Consider the following 20,382-nt stretch of genomic DNA (forward strand, 5'->3'; position numbering starts at 1 on the left):
GAGTGATAAAGAGTGATAGAGAGTGTCAGAGTGTGTCAGAGTGTGTCATAGTGTGTCAGAGTGTGTCAGAGAGTGATAGAGAGTGTCTGTGAGTGTCTGAGAGTGACAGAGTGTGTCTGAGAGTGTCAGAGAGTGATAACGAGTGATAAAGAGTGATAGAGAGTGTCAGAGTGTGTCAGAGTGTGTCATAGTGTGTCTGAGAGTGTCAGAGAGTGATAGAGATTGTCTGAGAGTGATAGAGATTGTCTGAGAGTGTCTGCGAGTGTCTGCGAGTGATAGAGAGTGATAGAGATTGTCTGAGACTGTCTGCGAGTGTCAGCGAGTGATAGAGAGTGATAGAGAGTGTCTGAGAGTGTCAGAGAGTGATAGAGAGTGTCTGAGAGTGTCAGAGAGTGATAGAGAGTGATAGAGAGTATCAGAGAGTGATAGAGATTGTCTGAGAGTGTCAGAGAGTGATAGAGAGTGTCTGAGAGTGACAGAGAGTGTCTGAGTGTGTCAGTGAGTGTCAGAGAGTTATAGAGAGTGTCTGAGAGTGTCTGAGCGCGTCTGAGAGTTTCAGCGACAGTCAGAGTGTGTCAGAGAGTGATCGAGAGTGACAGACAGTGTCTGAGAGTTTCAGAGAGTGTCAGAGAGTTATAGAGAGTGTCTGAGAGTGTCTGAGAGCGTCTGAGAGTTTCAGCGACAGTCAGAGTGTGTCAGAGAGTGATAGAGAGTGACAGACAATGTCTGAGAGTGTCAGAGAGTGATAGAGATTGATAGAGAGAGTCAGAGTGTTATAGAGAGTGTCTGAGGGTGTCTGAAAGTGACAGAGAGTGTCTGAGAGTGTCAGAGATTGCCAGAGTGTGTCAGAGTGTGTCAGAGAGTATCAGAGTGTGATAGAGAGAGATAGAGAGATAGAGAGTGTCAGAGAGTGTCTGAGAGTTTCAGAGATTGTCAGAGAGTGTCAGAGAGTGTCTGAGAGTGTCAGAGATTGCCAGAGTGTGTCAGAGTGTGTCAGAGAGTATCAGAGTGTGATAGAGAGAGATAGAGAGTGTCAGAGAGTGTCTGAGAGTTTCAGAGATTGTCAGAGAGTGTCCGAGAGTGTCAGAGAGTGATAGAGATTGTCTGAGAGTGTCTGCGAGTGTCAGCAAGTGATAGAGAGTGATAGAGAGTGTCTGACAGTGTCAGAGAGTTACAGAGAGTGATAGAGAGTCATAGAGAGTGTCTGAGAGTGTCAGAGCGTGACAGAGCGTGTCTGAGAGTGTCAGAGATTGTCGGAGTGTGTGAGAGAGTGAAAGAGAGTGATAGAGAGTGTCTGAGAGTGTTAGAGATTGTCAGAGAGTGTCAGAGAGCGAATGAGAGTGTCAGAGAGTGACAGAGAATGATAGAGAGAGTCAGAGTGTTATAGAGAGTGTCTGAGAGTGTCTGAAAGTGACAGAGAGTGTCTGAGAGTGTCAGAGATTGCCAGAGTGTGTCAGAGTGTGTCAGAGAGTGATAGAGAGTGATAGAGAGTGTCAGAGTGAGTCAGAGTGAGTCAGAGAGGGATAGAGCGATTCAGAGAGTGATAGAGAGTGTCTGAGAGTGTCAGAGAGTGATAGAGTGTGACAGAGAGTGTCTGAGAGTGTCAGAGAGTGTCAGAGTGTGTCAGAAAGTGATAGAGAGTGTCCAAGAGAGTCAGCAAGTGAGAGTGAGTGTCAGAGAGTGTGAGAGAGAGTCAGAGAGTGATAGAGAGTGTCAGAGATTGGCAGAGAGTGGTAGAGAGTGTCAGAGAGTGATAGAGAATGTCTGAGAGTGTCAGAGAGTGATAGAGAGTTTCTGAGAGAGACAGAGAGTGTCTGAGAGTATCAGTGAGTGTCAGAGATTGTCAGAGAGTGTCTGAGAGTGGCTGAGAGCGTCTGAGAGTATCAGCGACTGTCAGAGTGTGTCAGAGAGTGATAGACAGTGACAGAGAGTGTCTGAGAGTGTCTGAGAGTGTCAGAGAGTGTCAGAGATTGATCGAGAGAGTCTGAGAGTGTCAGAGAGTGATAGAGAGTGTCAGAGAGTGACAGAGAGTGTCAGAGTGTGTCAGAGAGTGATAGAGAGTGATAGAGAGTGTCTGAAAGAGTCAGAGAGTGTCAGAGAGTGTCAGAGAGTGACAGAGAGTGATAGAGAGAGTCAGAGAGTGACAGAGATTGCCAGAGTGTGTCAGAGTGCGTCAGTGAGTGACAGAGAGTGATAGAGGGTGTCAGAGAGTGATGGTGAGTGTCAGAGTGAGTCAGAGAGTGATGGAGAGTGTCAGAGAGTGATAGAGAGTGTCTGAGAGTGTCAGAGAGTGATAGAGAGTGATAGAGAGTGCCAGAAAGTGATAGAGATTGTCTGAGAGTGTCAGAGATTGATAGAGAGAGTCTGAGAGTGTCAGAGAGTGATAGAGAGTGTCAGAGAGTGATAGAGAGTGTCAGAGTGTGTCAGAGAGTGATAGAGAGTGTCTGAAAGAGTCAGAGAGTGTCAGAGAGTGTCAGAGAGTGACAGAGAGTGATAGAGAGAGTCGGAGAGTTATACAGAGTGTCTGAGAGTGTCTGAAAGTGACAGAGAGTGTCTGAGAGTGTCAGTGAGTGTCAGAGAGTAATAGAGAGTGTCTGAGAGTGTCAGAGATTGCCAGAGTGTGTCAGAGTGCGTCAGTGAGTGATAGAGAGTGATAGAGAGTGTCAGAGAGTGATAGTGAGTGTCAGAGTGAGTCAGAGAGTGATAGAGAGTGTCTGAGAGTGTCAGAGAGTGATAGAGTGTGATAGAGAGTGTCAGAGAGTGATAGAGATTGTCTGAGAGTGTCAGAGAGTGATAGAGAGTGTCTGAGAGTGACAGAGATTGTCTGAGAGTGTCAGTGAGTGTCAGAGAGTTATAGAGAGTGTCTGAGAGTGTCTGAGAGCGTCTGAGAGTTTCAGAGAGTGATAGAGCGTGATAGAGAGTTTCAGCGAGTGTCTGAGAGTGTCAGAGAGTGTCAGAGAGTGTTAGAGAGTGTCTGAGAGTGTAAGAGAGTGATGGAGAGTGATAGAGAGTGCCAGAGAGTGATAGAGATTGTCTGAGAGTGTCAGAGATTGATAGAGAGAGTCTGAGAGTGTCAGAGAGTGATAGAGAGTGTCAGAGATTGATAGAGAGTGTCAGAGTGTGTCAGAGAGTGATAGAGAGTGATAGAGAGTGTCTGAAAGAGTCAGAGAGTGTCAGAGAGTGTCAGAGAGTGACAGAGAGTGATAGAGAGAGTCGGAGAGTTATACAGAGTGTCTGAGAGTGTCTGAAAGTGACAGAGAGTGTCTGAGAGTGTCAGTGAGTGTCAGAGAGTAATAGAGAGTGTCTGAGAGTGTCAGAGATTGCCAGAGTGTGTCAGAGTGCGTCAGTGAGTGATAGAGAGTGATAGAGAGTGTCAGAGAGTGATAGTGAGTGTCAGAGTGAGTCAGAGAGTGATAGAGAGTGTCTGAGAGTGTCAGAGAGTGATAGAGAGTGATAGAGAGTGTCAGAGAGTGATAGAGATAGTCTGAGAGTGTCAGAGAGAGATAGAGAGTGTCTGAGAGTGACAGAGATTGTCTGAGAGTGTCAGTGAGTGTCAGAGAGTTATAGAGAGTGTCTGAGAGTGTCTGAGAGCGTCTGAGAGTTTCAGCGACAGTCAGAGTGTGTCAGAGAGTGATAGAGAGTGACATGCAGTGTCTGAGAGTGTCAGAGAGTGTCAGAGTGTGTCAGAGTGTGTCAGAGAGTGATAGAGAGTGTCTGAGAGTTTCAGAGAGTGTCAGAGATTGATAGAGAGTGTCAGAGAGTGATAGAGAGTGTCAGAGAGTGACGGAGAATGATAGAGAGAGTCAGAGTGTTATGGAGAGTGTCTGAGAGTGTCTGAAAGTGACAGAGAGTGTCTGAGAGTGTCAGAGATTGTCAGAGTGTGTCAGAGTGTGTCAGAGAGTGATAGAGAGTGTTAGAGAGTGTCAGAGAGTGATAGAGAGTTTCAGAGTGAGTCAGAGAGTGTCAGAGTGAGTCAGAGAGGGATAGAGCGATTCAGAGAGTGATAGAGAGTGTCTGAGAGTGTCAGAGAGTGATAGAGAGTTTCTGAGAGTGTCTGAGAGTGTCAGCTAGTGATAGAGAGTGATAGAGAGTGTCTGAGAGTGTCAGAGAGTTACAGAGAGTGATAGAGAGTGATAGAGAGTGTCTGAGAGTGTCTGAGAGTGTCAGAGAGTGACAGAGCGTGTCTGAGAGTGTCAGAGATTGTCAGAGTGTGTCAGAGAGTGAAAGAGAGTGATAGAGAGTGTCTGAGAGTGTCAGAGACTGTCAGTGTGTCAGTGATTGTCAGAGAGTGATCGAGCGTGATCGAGAGTGTCAGCGTGTGTCTGAGAGTGTCAGAGAGTGTCAGAGAGTGATAGAGAATGTCTGAGAGTGTCAGAGAGTGATGGAGAGTGATAGAGTGTGATAGAGAGTGATAGAGAGTGTTGTTGAGTTTCAGAGAGTGTCAGAGAGTGATAGAGAATGTCAGAGAGTGACAGAGAGTGTCTGAGAGTGTCTGAGAGTGACAGAGTGTGTCTGAGAGTGATAGAGAGTGTCTGAGAGTGTCAGAGAGTGTCAGAGATTGATAGAGTGAGTCTGAGAGTGTCAGAGAGTGATTGAGAGTGTCATAGAGTGATAGAGAGTGATAGAGAGTGTCAGAGAGTGATAGAGACTGTCTGAGAGTGTCAGAGAGTGATAGAGAGTTTCTGAGAGTGACAGAGAGTGTCTGAGAGAGTCAGTGAGTGTCAGAGAGTGATAGAGAGTGTCTGAGAGTGGCTGAGAGCGTCTGATAGTATGAGCGACTGTCAGAGTGTGTCAGAGAGTGATAGAGAGTGACAGAGAGTGTCTGAAAGTGTCAGAGTGTGTCAGAGAGTGATAGAGAGTGTCTGAGAGTGTCAGAGAGTGTCAGAGATTGATAGAGTGAGTCTGAGAGTGTCAGAGAGTGATAGAGAGTGTCAGAGAGTGACAGAGAGTGTCAGAGAGTGTCAGAGAGTGATAGAGAGTGATAGAGAGTGTCTGAAAGAGTCAGAGATTGCCAGAGAGTGTCTGAGATTGTCTGAGAGTGTCAGAAAGTGATAAAAAGTGTCAGACAGTGTCTGCGAGTGTCAGCGAGTGATAGAGAGTTTCAGAGAGTGCCTGAGAGTTTCAGAGAGTGTCAGAGAGTGTCTGAGAGTGTCAGAGAGTTTCAGAGAGTGATAGAGAGAGTCAGAGAGATTCTGATAGTGTCAGGGAGAGACGGAGAGTGTCAGAGAGTGTCAGATAGTGATAGAGAGTGCCAGAGAGTGATAGAGAGTGCCAGAGAGTGATAGAGCATGCCAGAGAGTGCCAGAGAGTGCATGAGTGTGTCTGAGTGTGTCTGAAAGTGTCAGAGAGTGTCAGAGAGTGTCAGAGAGTCATAGAGAGTGTCAGAGAGTGTCTGAGATTGTCCGAGAGTGTCAGAGAGTGATGGAGAGTGTCAGAGACTGTCAGGGAGTGTCAGAGTGTATCAGAGAGTGTCAGAGCGTGTCAGAGATTGATAGAGAGTGGCAGAGAGTGTCTGAGAGTGTCAGAAAGTGTCAGAGAGTGTCAGAGAGTGATGGAGAGAGTCAGAGAGTATCAGAGAGAGTCAGAGTGTGCCAGGGAGTGATAGAGAATGATAGAGAGTGTCAGAGAGTGATATAGAGTGATAGAGGGTGTCTGAGAGAGTCTGAGAGTGTCAGAGAGTATCTGAGAGTGTCAGAGAGTGTCTGACAGTGTCAGAGAGTGATGGAGATTGAAAGAGAGTGTCATAGAGAATCTGAGAGTGTTAGGGAGTGATAGGGAGTGTCATAGAGGGATGGAGAGTGAAAGAGAGTGTCTGAGAGTGTCAGAGATTGTCAGACAGTGTCAGAGAGTGATAGAAAGTGTCTGAGACTGTCTGAGATTATCTGAGAGTCTCTGAGAGTGTCAGCGAGTGATAGAAAGTGTCAGAGAGTGTCTGAGAGTGTCAGAGAGTCATATAATGTGTCTGACAGTGTCTGAGAGTGTCAGAGAGTGTCAAACAGTGTCAGAGAGTGTTGTAAAGTGACAGAGAGTGTCTGAGAGTGTCAGAGAGTGATAGAAAGTGTCAGAGAGTGTCTGAGTCGGTCTGAGAGAGTCAGAGAGTGTCTGAGAGTGTCAGAGAGTGTCAGAGAGTGATAGAGAGTGTCAGAGAGTGTCAGAGAGTGATAGAGAGTGCCTGAGAGGTATAGAGAGTGACAGAGAGTGTCAGAGAGTGTCAGTGTGTGTCAGGCAGAGTCAGAAAGTGATATAGAGTGTCAGAGAGGGATAGAGAGTGTCAGAGAGTGTGTGAGAGTGTCAGAGAGTGACAGAGAGTGTCAGAGAGTGCCTGAGAGTGTCAGTGAGAGTCAGGCAGAGTCAGAAAGTGATATAGAGTGTCAGAGAGTGATAGAGAGTGTCAGAGAGTGTCTGAGAGTGTCAGAGAGTGACAGAAAGTGTCAGAGTGTGACAGAGAGTGTCAGAGAGTGATAGAGAGTGCCAGAGAGTGTCTGAGAGTGTCAGAGAGTGATAGAAAGTGTCAGAGAGTGTCTGAGAGGGTCTGAGAGAATCAGAGAGTGTCTGAAAGTGTCAGAGAGTGATAGAAAGTGTCAGAGAGTGATAGAGAGAGTCAGAGAGTGTCAGAAAGTGACAGAGAGTGGTAGAGAGAGTTAGATAGCGCCAGAGAGTGACAGAGAGTGTCAGAGAGTGATAGAGAGTGCCTGAGAGTGTCAGTGTGTGTCAGGCAGAGTCAGAAAGTGATATAGAGTGTCAGAGAGTGATAGAGAGTGTCAGAGACTGTCTGAGAGTGTCAGAGAGCGACAGTGAGTGTCAGAGAGTGACAGAAAGTGTCAGAGTGTGATAGAGAGTGTCAGAGAGTGATAGAGAGTGCCAGAGAGTGCCTGAGAGTGTCAGAGAGTGATAGAAAGTGTCAGAGTGTGTCTGAGAGGGTCTGAGAGAATCAGAGACTGTCTGAGAGTGTCAGAGAGTGTCAGAGAGTGATAGAAAGTGTCAGAGAGTGATAGAGAGAGTCAGAGAGTGTCAGAAAGTGACAGAGAGTGGTAGAGAGTGTTAGAGAGTGTCAGAGAGTGACAGAGAGTGTCAGAGAGTGATAGAGAGTGCCTGAGAGTGATAGAGACTGACAGAGAGTGTCAGAGAGTGACAGAAAGTGTCAGAGTGTGATAGAGAGTGTCAGAGAGTGACAGAGAGTGCCAGAGAGTGTCTGAGAGTGTCTGAGAGTGTCTGAGATTCTCTGAGAGTGTCAGAAAGTGATATAATGTGTCAGAGAGTGTCTGCGAGTGTCAGACAGTTGCAGCGAGTGATAGAGAGTTTCAGAGAATGCCTGAGAGTGTCAGTGTGTGTCAGAGAGTGTCTGAGAGTGTCTCAGAGTGTCAGAGAGTGATAGAGAGTTATAGCGAGTGTCTGGGAGTGTCAAAGAGTGTCAGAGTGTATCAGAGAGTGATAGAGAGTGTCTGAGAGTGTCATTGAGTGACAGAGAGCGTCTGAGAGTGTCAGAGAGTGATAGAGAGTGCCAAATTGTGTCAGAGAGTGATAGAGAGTGATAGAGAGTGTCAGAGAGTTTCAAAGTGTGTCAGAGTGTGTCAGAGAGTGATAGAAAGTGTCAGAGAGTGATAGAGAGTGTCTGAGAGTGTCTGAGAGTGTCAGAGTGTGTCAGAGAATGTCAGAGAGCGATAGAGTGTGTCAGAGTGTGTCAGAGAGTGTCAGAGAGTTTCAGAGATTGTTAGAGAGTGTCAGAGTGTGTCAGAGAGTGTCAGAGAGTGAGAGAGAGTGTCTGAGAGTGTCTGAGAGTGACAGAGAGTGTCTGAGAGTTTCAGTGAGTGTCAGAGAGTGACAGAGAGTGTCTGAGTGTGTCTGAGAGTGTCAGCGAGTGTTACAGAGTGATAGAGAGTGTCTGAGAGTGTCTGAGAGTGTCAGCGAGTGATAGGGAGTGATAGAGAGTGTCTGAGAATGTCAGAGAGTGTCAGAGAGTGATAGAGAGTGATAGAGAGTGTCTGAGACAGTCAGAGAGTGACAAAGCGTGTCTGAGAATGTCAGTGAGTGTCAGAGAGTGTTTAGAGAGTGTCTGAGAGTGTCTGAGAGAGTCTGAGATTGTCAGAGTGTGTCAGAGAGTGATAGAGAGTGTCTGAGAGTGTCTGAGAGTGTCAGAGTGCGTCCGAGAGTTTCAGTGAGTGAAAGAGTGTGTCAGAGAGTGAGGGAGAGTGTCTGAGAGTGTCAGAAGGTGATAGAGAGTGTCAGAGAGTGATAGAGAGTGTCAGAGAGTGTCAGAGACAGTCAGAGTGTGTCAGACATTGATAGAGAGTGTCTGAGAGTGTCAGAGAGTGTCAGAGTGTGTCAGAGAGTGATAGAGAGTGATCGAGTGTGATAGACGGTCATAGAGAGTGATGGAGAGTGTCTGAGTGTGTCAGAGTGTCAGAGAGTGTCAGATAGTGTCAGAGAGTGTCAGAGAGTGTCCGTGAATTTCAGAGAGTGATGGAGAGTGATAGAGAGTGTCAGAGTGTGATAGAGAGTGATAGAGAGTGTCTGAGAGTGTCTGAGAGTGTTAGAGTGAGTCAGAGTGTGCCAGAGAGTGATAGAGAGTGATGGAGTGTGTCAGGGAGTTTCATAGAGTGATAGATAGTGTCACAGAGTGATACAGATTGATAGAGAGTGTCTGAGAATGTCTGAGAGAGTCAGTGAGTGTCTGAGAGTGTCAGAGAGTGTCTGAAAGTGTCAGAGAGTGATGGAGAGTGAAAGAGAGTGTCATAGAGAATCTGAGAGTGTTAGGGAGTGATAGGGACTGTCATAGAGGGATAGAGATTGAAAGAGAGTGTCTGAGAGTGTCAGAGATTGTCAGACAGTGTCAGAGAGTGATAGAAAGTGTCTGAGACTGTCTGAGATTATCTGAGAGTGTCAGAGTGTGATAGAAAGTGTCAGAGAGTGTCTGAGAGATTCAGAGAGTGATATAAAGTGTCAGAGAGTGTCTGAGAGAGTCAGAGAGAGTCAGAGAGTGTCAGAGAGTAATAGAGAGTGTCCGAGAGTGTCAGAGAGTGATAGAGAGTGATAGAGTGTGATGGAGAGTGTCTTTGAGTGTCAGAGAGTGTCAGAGAGTGATAGAGAATGTCAGAGAGTGATCGAGAGTGTATGAGAGTGTCTGTGAGTGACAGAGTGTGTCAGAGAGTGATAGAGAGTTTCAGAGATTGTCAGAGTGTGTCAGAGAATGTCAGAGAGTGTCAGAGAGTGTCAGAGTGTGGCAGAGAGTAACAGAGAGGGATAGAGTGATAGAGAGTGTCTGAGAGTGTCAGAAAGTGTCAGAGAGTGTCAGAGAGTGATAGAGAGTGTCAGAGAGTGACAGAGAGTGTCAGAGAGTGACAGAAAGTGTCAGAGTGTGATAGAGAGTGTCAGAGAGTGATAGAGAGTGCCAGAGAGTGTCTGAGAGTGTCAGAGAGTGATAGAAAGTGTCAGAGAGTGTCTGAGAGGGTCTGAGAGATTCAGAGAGTGTCTGAGAGTGTCAGAGAGTGATAGAAAGTGTCAGAGAGTGATAGAGAGTTTCAGAGAGTGTCAGAGAGTGACAGAGAGTGTCAGAGAGTGATAGAGAGTGCCTGAGAGTGATAGAGAGTGACAGAGAGTGTCAGAGAGTGACAGAAAGTGTCAGAGTGTGATAGAGAGTGTCAGAGAGTGATAGAGAGTGCCAGAGAGTGTCAGAGTGTGATAGAGAGTGTCAGAGAGTGATAGAGAGTGCCAGAGAGTGCCAGAGAGTGTCTGAGAGTGTCTGAGAGTGTCTGAGATTGTCTGAGAGTGTCAGAAAGTGTTAAAAAGTGTCAGAGTGTTGCGAGTGTCAGAATGTTTCAGCGAGTGACAGAGAGTGATAGAGAGTGCCTGAGAGTGATAGAGAGTGACAGAGAGTGTCAGAGAGTGACATAAAGTGTCAGAGTGTGATAGAGAGTGTCAGAGAGTGATAGAGAGTGCCAGAGAGTGTCAGAGAGTGATAGAAAGTGTCTGAGACTGTCTGAGATTATCTGAGAGTGTCAGAGTGTGATAGAAAGTGTCAGAGAGTGTCTGAGAGATTCAGAGAGTGATATAAAGTGTCAGAGAGTGTCTGAGAGAGTCAGAGAGAGTCAGAGAGTGTCAGAGAGTAATAGAGAGTGTCCGAGAGTGTCAGAGAGTGATAGAGAGTGATAGAGTGTGATGGAGAGTGTCTTTGAGTGTCAGAGAGTGTCAGAGAGTGATAGAGAATGTCAGAGAGTGATCGAGAGTGTATGAGAGTGTCTGTGAGTGACAGAGTGTGTCAGAGAGTGATAGAGAGTTTCAGAGATTGTCAGAGTGTGTCAGAGAATGTCAGAGAGTGTCAGAGAGTGTCAGAGTGTGGCAGAGAGTAACAGAGAGGGATAGAGTGATAGAGAGTGTCTGAGAGTGTCAGAAAGTGTCAGAGAGTGTCAGAGAGTGATAGAGAGTGTCAGAGAGTGACAGAGAGTGTCAGAGAGTGACAGAAAGTGTCAGAGTGTGATAGAGAGTGTCAGAGAGTGATAGAGAGTGCCAGAGAGTGTCTGAGAGTGTCAGAGAGTGATAGAAAGTGTCAGAGAGTGTCTGAGAGGGTCTGAGAGATTCAGAGAGTGTCTGAGAGTGTCAGAGAGTGATAGAAAGTGTCAGAGAGTGATAGAGAGTTTCAGAGAGTGTCAGAGAGTGACAGAGAGTGTCAGAGAGTGATAGAGAGTGCCTGAGAGTGATAGAGAGTGACAGAGAGTGTCAGAGAGTGACAGAAAGTGTCAGAGTGTGATAGAGAGTGTCAGAGAGTGATAGAGAGTGCCAGAGAGTGTCAGAGTGTGATAGAGAGTGTCAGAGAGTGATAGAGAGTGCCAGAGAGTGCCAGAGAGTGTCTGAGAGTGTCTGAGAGTGTCTGAGATTGTCTGAGAGTGTCAGAAAGTGTTAAAAAGTGTCAGAGTGTTGCGAGTGTCAGAATGTTTCAGCGAGTGACAGAGAGTGATAGAGAGTGCCTGAGAGTGATAGAGAGTGACAGAGAGTGTCAGAGAGTGACATAAAGTGTCAGAGTGTGATAGAGAGTGTCAGAGAGTGATAGAGAGTGCCAGAGAGTGTCTGAGAGTGTCAGTGAGTGTCTGAGAGTGTCAGAGAGTGATAGAGAGTGATAGCGAGTGTTTGGGAGTGTCAGAGAGTGTCAGAGTGTGTCAGAGAGTGATAGAGAGTGTCTGAGAGTTTCCTGGAGTGATAGAGAGTGTCTGAGAGTGTCAGAGAGTGATAGAGAGTGTTAAATTGTGTCTGAGAGTGATGCAGAGTAATAGAGAGTGTCAGAGTGTTTCAGAGTGTGTCAGAGAATGTCAGAGAGTGATAGAAAGTGTCAGAGAGATAGAGAGTGTCTGAGAGTGACAGAGAGTGTCTGAGGGTGTCAGTCAGTGTCAGAGAGTGATAGAGAGTGTCTGAGATTGTCAGAGATTGTCAGATTGTGTCAGAGAGTGATGGAGAGTGATAGAGAGTGTCTGACAGTGTCAGAGAGTGTCAGAGTGTGTCAGAGAAAGTCAGAGAGCAATAGAGTGTGTCAGAGTGTGTCAGAGAGTGTAGGAGAGCAATAGAGTGTGTCAGAGTGTGTCAGAGAGTGTATGAGAGTTTCAGAGAGTGAGAGAGAGTGTCTGAGAGTGTCAGAGAGTGATGGAAAGTGTCAGAGTGTGTCTGAGAGTGTCTGAGAGAATCAGAGACTGTCTGAGAGTGTCAGAGAGTTCAGAGAGTGATAGAAAGAGTCAGAGAGTGATAGAGAGAGTCAGAGAGTGTCAGAAAGTGACAGAGAGTGGTAGAGAGTGTTAGAGAGTGTCAGAGAGTGACAGAGAGTGTCAGAGAGTGATAGAGAGTGATAGAGAGTGCCTGAGAGTGATAGAGAGTGATAGAGAGTGTCAGAGAGTGACAGAAAGTGTCAGAGTGTGATAGAGAGTGTCAGAGAGTGACAGAGAGTGCCAGAGAGTGCCAGAGAGTGTCTGAGAGTGTCTGAGAGTGTCTGAGATTCTCTGAGAGTGTCAGAAAGTGATAACATGTGTCAGAGAGTGTATGCGAGTGTCAGACAGTTGCAGCGAGTGATAGAGAGTTTCAGAGAATGCCTGAGAGTGTCAGTGTGTGTCAGAGAGTGTCTGAGAGTGTCTCAGAGTGTCAGAGAGTGATAGAGAGTTATAGCGAGTGTCTGGGAGTGTCAGAGAGTGTCAGAGTGTATCAGAGAGTGATAGAGAGTGTCTGAGAGTGTCATTGAGTCATATAGAGTGTCTGAGAGTGTCAGAGAGTGATAGAGAGTGTCAAATTGTTTCAGAGTGTGATAGAGAGTGATCGAGTGTGATAGACGTTCATAGAGAGTGATGGAGAGTGTCTGAGTGTGTCAGAGTGTCAGAGAGTGTCAGATAGTGTCAGAGAGTGTCAGAGAGTGTCCGTGAATTTCAGAGAGTGATGGAGAGTGATAGAGAGTGTCAGAGTGTGATAGAGAGTGATAGAGAGTGTCTGAGAGTGTCTGAGAGTGTTAGAGTGAGTCAGAGTGTGCCAGAGAGTGATAGAGAGTGATGGAGTGTGTCAGGGAGTATCATAGAGTGATAGATAGTGTCACAGAGTGATACAGATTGATAGAGAGTGTCTGAGAATGTCTGAGAGAGTCAGTGAGTGTCTGAGAGTGTCAGAGAGTGTCTGAAAGTGTCAGAGAGTGATGGAGAGTGAAAGAGAGTGTCATAGAGAATCTGAGAGTGTTAGGGAGTGATAGGGACTGTCATAGAGGGATAGAGATTGAAAGAGAGTGTCTGAGAGTGTCAGAGATTGTCAGACAGTGTCAGAGAGTGATAGAAAGTGTCTGAGACTGTCTGAGATTATCTGAGAGTGTCAGAGTGTGATAGAAAGTGTCAGAGAGTGTCTGAGAGATTCAGAGAGTGATATAAAGTGTCAGAGAGTGTCTGAGAGAGTCAGAGAGAGTCAGAGAGTGTCAGAGAGTAATAGAGAGTGTCCGAGAGTGTCAGAGAGTGATAGAGAGTGATAGAGTGTGATGGAGAGTGTCTTTGAGTGTCAGAGAGTGTCAGAGAGTGATAGAGAATGTCAGAGAGTGATCGACAGTGTCTGTGAGTGACAGAGTGTGTCAGAGAGTGATAGAGAGTTTCAGAGATTGTCAGAGTGTGTCAGAGAATGTCAGAGAGTGTCAGAGAGTGTCAGAGTGTGGCAGAGAGTAACAGAGAGGGATAGAGTGATAGAGAGTGTCTGAGAGTGTCAGAAAGTGTCAGAGAGTGTCAGAGAGTGATAGAGAGTGTCAGAGAGTGTCTCAGAGTGTCAGAGAGTGACAGAGAGTGTCAGAGTGTGACAGAAAGTGTCAGAGTGTGATAGAGAGTGTCAGAGAGTGATAGAGAGTGCCAGAGAGTGTCTGAGAGAGTCAGAGAGTGATAGAAAGTGTCAGAGAGTGTCTGAGAGAGTCTGAGAGATTCAGAGAGTGTCTGAGAGTGTCAGAGAGTGATAAAAAGTGTCAGTGAGTGATAGAGAGTTTCAGAGAGTGTCAGAATGACAGAGAGTGTCAGAGAGTGATAGAGAGTGCCTGAGAGTGAGAGAGAGTGACAGAGAGTGTCAGAGAGTGACAGAAAGTGTCAGAGTGTGATAGAGAGTGTCAGAGAGTGATAGAGAGTGACAGAGAGTGCCTGAGAGTGTCTGAGAGTGTCTGAGATTGTCTGAGAGTGTCAGAAAGTGATAAAAAGTGTCAGAGAGTGTTGCGAGTGTCAGAATGTTTCAGCGAGTGACAGAGAGTGATAGAGAGTGCCAGAGAGTGTCTGAGAGTGTCAGTGAGTGTCTGAGAGTGTCTGAGAGTGTCAGAGAGTGATAGAGAGTGATAGCGAGTGTTTGGGAGTGTCAGAGAGTGTCAGAGTGTGTCAGAGAGTGATAGAGAGTGTCTGAGAGTTTCCTGGAGTGATAGAGAGTGTCTGAGAGTGTCAGAGAGTGATAGAAAGTGTCAGAGAGAGATAGAGAGTGTCTGAGAGTGACACAGAGTGTCTGAGGGTGTCAGTCAGTGTCAGAGAGTGATAGAGAGTGTCCGAGAGTATCAGAGATTGTCAGATTGTGTCAGAGAGTGATGGAGAGTGATAGAGAGTGTCTGACAGTGTCAGAGAGTGTCAGAATGTGTCAGAGAATGTCAGTGAGCAATAGAGTGTGTCAGAGTGTTTCAGAGAGTGTAGGAGAGCAATAGAGTGTGTCAGAGTGTGTCAGAGAGTGTAGGAGAGTTTCAGAGAGTGATAGAGAGTGTCAGAGAGTGTCAGAGTGTGTCAGAGAGTGTCAGAGAGTGTCAGAGAGTGAGAGAGAGTGTCTGAGAGTGTCTGAGAGTGACAGAGAGTGTCTGAGAGTTTCAGTGAGTATCAGAGATTGATAGAGAGTGTCTGATAGAGTCTGAGAGTGTCAGAGACTGTCAGAGTGTGTCAGAGAATGTCAGAGAGCTATAGAGTGTGTCAGAGTGTGTCAGAGAGTGTCAGAGAGTGCGAGAGAGTGTCTGAGAGTGTCTGAGAGTGACAGCGAGTGTCTGAGAGTTTCAGTGAGTGTCAGAGAGTGACAGAGAGTGTCTGAGAGTGTCTGAGAGTGTCAGCGAGTGACAGCGAGTGATAGAGAGTGATAGAGAGTGTCTGAGAATGTCAGAGAGTGTCAGAGAGTGATAGAGATTGATAGAGAGTGTCTGAGAGTGTCAGAAAGTGACAGAGCGTGTCTGAGAGTGTCAGTGAGTGTCAGAGAGTGTTTAGAGAGTGTCTGAGAGTGTCTGAGAGTGTCAGAGATTGTCAGAGTGTGTCAGAGAGTGATAGAGAGTGATAGAGAGTGTCTGAGATTGTCTGAGAGAGTCAGAGTGTGTCCTTGAGTGTCAGTGAGTGATAGAGAGTGTCAGAGAGTGTCTGAGAGTGTCTGAAAGTGATGTAGAGTGTCAGAGAGTGTCAGAGACAGTCAGAGTGTGTCAGAGAGTGATAGAGAGTGTCAGAGAGTGTCAGAGTGTGTCAGAGAGTGATACAGAGTGATAGAGAGTGATAGACGGTAATAGAGAGTGATAGAGAGTGTCTGAGTGTGTCAGAGTGTGTCAGAGAGTGTCAGAGAGTGTCAGAGAATTTCAGAGAGTGATGGAGAGTGATAGAGAGTGTCAGAGAGTGATAGAGAGTGATAGAGAGTGTCTGCGAGTGTCTGAGAGTGTTAGAGTGAGTCAGAGTGTGCCAGTGAGTGATAGAGAGTGATGGAGAGTTTCAGGGAGTTTCATAGAGTGATAGAGAGTGTCAGAGAGTGATACAGATTGATAGAGAGTGTCTGAGAGTGTCTGAGAGAGTCAGTGAGTGTCTGAGAGTGTCAGAGGGTGTCTGAAAGTGTCAGAGAGTGATGGAGAGTGAAAGAGAGTGTCATAGAGAATCTGAGATTGTGAGGGAGTGATAGGGAGTGTCATAGAGGGATAGAGAGTGAAAGAGATTGTCTGAGAGTGTCAGAGATTGTCAACAGTGTCAGAGAGTGATAGAAAGTGTCTGAGACTGTCTGAGATTATCTGAGAGTGTCAGAGTGTGATAGAAAGTGTCAGAGAGCGTCTGAGAGATTCAGAGAGTGATATAAAGTGTCAGAGATTGTCTGAGAGAGTCAGAGAGAGTCAGAGAGTGTCAGAGAGTAATAGAGAGTGTCCGAGAGTGTCAGAGAGTGATAGAGAGTGATAGAGTGTGATCGAGAGTGTCTTTGAGTGTCAGAGAGTGTCAGAGAGTGATAGAGAATGTCAGAGAGTGATCGAGAGTGTCTGAGAGTGTCTGTGAGTGACAGAGTGTCTCAGAGAGTGATAGAGAGTATCAGAGATTGTCAGAGTGTGTCAGAGAATGTCAGAGAGTGTCAGAGTGTGGCAGAGAGTGATGGAGAGTGATAGAGAGTGTCTGAGAGTGTCAGAGTGTGTCAGAGAGTGTCAGAGAGTGACCGAGAGTGTCAGTGAGTGATAGAGAGTGTCTGAGAGTGTCAGAGATTGGTAGAGAGTGTCTGAGAGTATCAGAGAGTGCTAGAGAGTGAAAGAGAGTGATAGAGAGTGTCTGAGAGTGTCAGAGAGTGATAGAGAGTGTCAGAGAGTGATAGAAAGTGTCTGAGACTCTCTGAGACTCTCTGATAGTGTCAGCGAGTGATAGAAAGTGTCAGAGAGTGTCTGAGAGTGTCAGAGAGTGATAGAAAGTGTCTGAGAGTGTCTGAGAGTGTCAGAGAGTGTCAAACAGTGTCAGAGAGTGATAGAAAGTGACAGAGAGTGTCTGAGAGTGTCAGAGTGTGTCTGAGAGGGTCTGAGAGGGTCTGAGAGAGTCAGAGCATGTCTGAGAGTGTCAGAGAGTGTCAGAGAGTGATAGAGAGTGCCTGAGAATGATAGAGAGTGATAGAGAGTGATGGAGAGTGTCTGAGAATGTCAGAGAGTGTCAGAGAGTGATAGAGATTGATAGAGAGTGTCTGAGAGTGACAGAGAGTGACAGAGCGTGTCTGAGAGTGTCAGTGAGTGTCAGAGAGTGTTTAGAGAGTGTCTGAGAGTGTCTGAGAGTGTCAGAGATTGTCAGATTGTGTCAGAGAGAGATAGAGAGTGATAGAGAGTGTCTGAGATTGTCTGAGAGAGTCAGAGTGTGTCCTTGAGTGTCAGTGAGTGATAGAGAGTGTCTGAGAGTGTCTGAGAGTGTCTGAAAGTGATGGAGAGTGTCAGAGAGTGATAGAGAGTGTCAGAGAGTGTCAGAGAGTGTCAGAGACAGTCAGTGTGTGTCAGAGAGTGATAGAGAGTGATAGAGAGTGTCAGAGAGTGTCAGAGAGTGATAGAGAGTGATAGAGAGTGATAGAGAGTGATGGACGGTAATAGAGAGTGATAGAGAGTGTCTGAGTGTGTCAGAGTGTGTCAGAGAGTGTCAGAGAGTGTCAGAGAATTTCAGAGAGTGATGGAGAGTGATAGAGAGTGTCAGAGAGTGATAGAGAGTGATAGAGAGTGTCTGCGAGTGTCTGAGAGTGTTACAGTGAGTCAGAGTGTGCCAGAGAGTGATAGAGAGTGATGGAGAGTTTCAGGGATTTTCATAGAGTGATAGAGAGTGTGCGAGAGTGATACAGATTGATAGAGAGTGTCTGAGAGTGTCTGAGAGAGTCAGTGAGTGTCTGAGAGTGTCAGAGAGTGACTGAAAGTGTCAGAGAGTGATGGAGAGTGAAAGAGAGTGTCAAAGAGAATCTGAGATTGTGAGGGAGTGATAGGGAGTGTCATAGAGGGATAGAGAGTGAAAGAGATTGTCTGAGAGTGTCAGAGATTGTCAACAGTGTCAGAGAGTGATAGAAAGTGTCTGAGACTGTCTGAGATTATCTGAGAGTGTCAGAGTGTGATAGAAAGTGTCAGAGAGCGTCTGAGAGATTCAGAGAGTGATATAAAGTGTCAGAGAGTGTCTGAGAGAGTCAGAGAGAGTCAGAGAGTGTCAGAGAGTAAGAGAGAGTGTCCGAGAGTGTCAGAGAGTGATAGAGAGTGATAGAGTGTGATCGAGAGTGTCTTTGAGTGTCAGAGAGTGTCAGAGAGTGATAGAGAATGTCAGAGAGTGATCGAGAGTGTCTGAGAGTGTCTGTGAGTGACAGAGTGTCTCAGAGAGTGATAGAGAGTATCAGAGATTGTCAGAGTGTGTCAGAGTGTGTCAGAGAATGTCAGAGAGTGTCAGAGAGTGTCAGAGTGTGGCAGAGAGTGTCAGAGAGTGACAGAGAGTGTCAGTGAGTGATAGAGAGTGTCTGAGAGTGTCAGAGATTGGTAGAGAGTGTCTGAGAGTATCAGAGAGTGATAGAGAGTGAAATGGAGTGATAGAGAGTGTCTGAGAGTGTCAGAGAGTGATAGAGAGTGTCAGAGAGTGATAGAAAGTGTCTGAGACTGTCTGAGACTCTCTGATAGTGTCAGCGAGTGATAGAAAGTGTCAGAGAGTGTCTGAGAGTGTCAGAGAGTGATAGAAAGTGTCTGAGAGTGTCTGAGAGTGTCAGAGAGTGTCAAACAGTGTCAGAGAGTGATAGAAAGTGACAGAGAGTGTCTGAGAGTGTCAGAGTGTGTCTGAGAGGGTCTGAGAGAGTCAGAGCGTGTCTGAGAGTGTCAGAGAGTGTCAGAGAGTGATAGAGAGTGCCTGAGAATTATAGAGAGTGACAGAGAGTGATAGAGAGTGTCTGAGAGTTTCAGAGAGTGATGGAGAGTGTCAGAAAGTGATAGAAAGTGTCAGAGATTGACAGAGTGTGTCTGAGAGTGTCAGAAAATGTCAGAGTGTGTCAGAGAGTAACAGAGAGTGATAGAGAGTGATAGAGAGTGTCAGAGAGTGTCAGAGACTGTCAGAGTGTGCCAGAGTTTGATAGAGAGTGAGAGAGAGTGTCTGAGAGTGTCAGAAAGTGTCAGAGTGTGTCAGAGAGTGATAGAGAGTGTCTGAGAGTGTCAGAGAGTGATAGAGAGTGTCTGAGAGTTTCAGAAAATGTCAGAGTGATAGAGAGTGTCTGAGAGTGATAGAGAGTGTCTGAGAGTGATAGAGAGTGTCTGAGAGTGTCAGAGACTGTCAGAGAGTGACAGAGAGTGATAGAGAGTGTCAGAGAGTGTCAGAGAGTGTCAGCGAGTGATAGAGAGTGATAGAGAGTGGTAGAGAGTGTCTGAGAGTGTCAGAGATTGTCAGAGTGTGTCAGAGAGTGATAGAGAGTGATAGAGAGTGTCAGAGAGTGATAGAGAGTGTCTGAGAGTGTCAGAGATTGTCAGAGTGTGTCAGAGAGTGATAGAGAGTGTCTGAGAGTGTCTGAGACAGTCAGAGTGTGTCAGAGAGTGATAGAGAGTGATAGAGAGTGTCTGAGAGTGTCAGAGAGTCAGAGTGTACCAGAGAGTGATAGAGAGTGATAGAGAGTGTCAGAGAGTTTCATAGATTGATAGATAATGTCAGAGAGTGTCAGAGAGTGATATCGAGTGATAGAGAGTGTCTGCGAGACTCCGAGAGTCTGAGAGTGTCAGAAAGTGTCTGAGAGTGTCAGAGAGTGTCTGAAAGTGTCAGAGAGTCATCGAGAGTGTCAGAGAGTGATGGAGAGTGTCAGAGAGTGTCAGGGATTGTCAGAGTGTATCAGAGAGTGTCAGAGAGTGTCAGAGATTGATAGAGAGTGTCTGAGAGTGTCGGAAAGTGTCAGAGAGTGTCAGAGAGTGATGGAGAATGTCAGAGAGTGTCAGAGAGAGTCAGAGTGTGCCAGAGTTTGATAGAGAGTGATAGAGAGTGTCAGAGAGTTTCATAGAGTGATAGATAGTGACAGAGAGTGTCAGAGAGTGATATAGAGTGATAGAGAGTGTCTGATAGTGTCTGAGAGAGTCTGACAGTGTCAGAGAGTGATGGAGATTGAAAGAGACTGTCTGAGATTATCTGAGAGTTTCAGAGAGTGTCAGAGTGTGATAGAAAGTGTCAGAGAGTGTCTGAGCGATTCAGAGAGTGATAGAGAGTGTCTGAGAGTGTCTGAGAGAGTCTGAGAGTGTCAGAGAGTGTCTGAGAGTGTCTGAGAGTGTCTGAGAGTGTCTGAGAGTGATGGAGAGTGAAAGAGGTTGTCATAGACAATCTGATAGTGTTAGGGAGTGATAGGGAGTGTCATTCGAGGGATAGAGAGTGAAAGTGAGTGTCTGAGCGTGTCAGAGATTGCCAGACAGTGTCTGAGAGTGATAGAATGTTTTTGAGACTGTCTAAGAGTCTCTGAGCGTGTCAGCGAGTGACAGAAAGTGTCAGAGAGTGTCTGAGAGTTTCAGCGAGTGATAGAAAGTGTCAGAGAGTGTCAGAGAGTGTCAGAGAGTGATAGAGAGTGATAGAGAGTGTCTGAGTGTGTCAGAGTGTGTCAGAGAGTGTCCGAGAGTGATAGAGAGTGTCAGAGAGTGGTAGAGAGTGTCTGAGAGTGTCAGAGAGTGATAGAGAGTGTCTGAGAGTGTCAGAGATTGTCAGAGAGTGTCAGAGTGTGATAGAGAGTGTCTGAGAGTGTCTGAGACAGTCAGAGTGTGTCAGAGAGTGATAGAGAGTGATAGAGAGTGTCTGAGAGTGTCAGAGAGTTTCATAGAGTGATAGATAGTGTCAGAGAGTGTCAGAGAGTGATAGAGAGCGTCTGAGAGTCTCCGAGAGTCTGAGAGTGTCAGAAAATGTCTGAGAGTGTCAGAGAGTGTCTGAAAGTGTCAGAGAGTGTCTGAAAGTTTCAGAGAGTCATAGAGAGTGTCAGAGAGTGTCTGAGATTGTCAGAGTGTGTCAGAGAGTGATGGAGAGTGTCAGAGAGTGTCAGGAAGTGTCAGAGTGTATCAGAGAGTGTCACAGAGTGTCAGAGATTGATAGAGAGTGGTAGAGAGTGTCTGAGAGTGTCGGAAAGTGTCAGAGAGTGTCAGAGAGTGATGGAGAGTGTCACAGAGTGTCAGAGAGAGTCAGAGTGTGCCAGAGAGTGATAGAGAGT

The sequence above is a fragment of the Heterodontus francisci genome, chromosome 40 (genome assembly GCF_036365525.1).
Source record: "Heterodontus francisci isolate sHetFra1 chromosome 40, sHetFra1.hap1, whole genome shotgun sequence".
NCBI lineage: Eukaryota > Metazoa > Chordata > Chondrichthyes > Heterodontiformes > Heterodontidae > Heterodontus > Heterodontus francisci.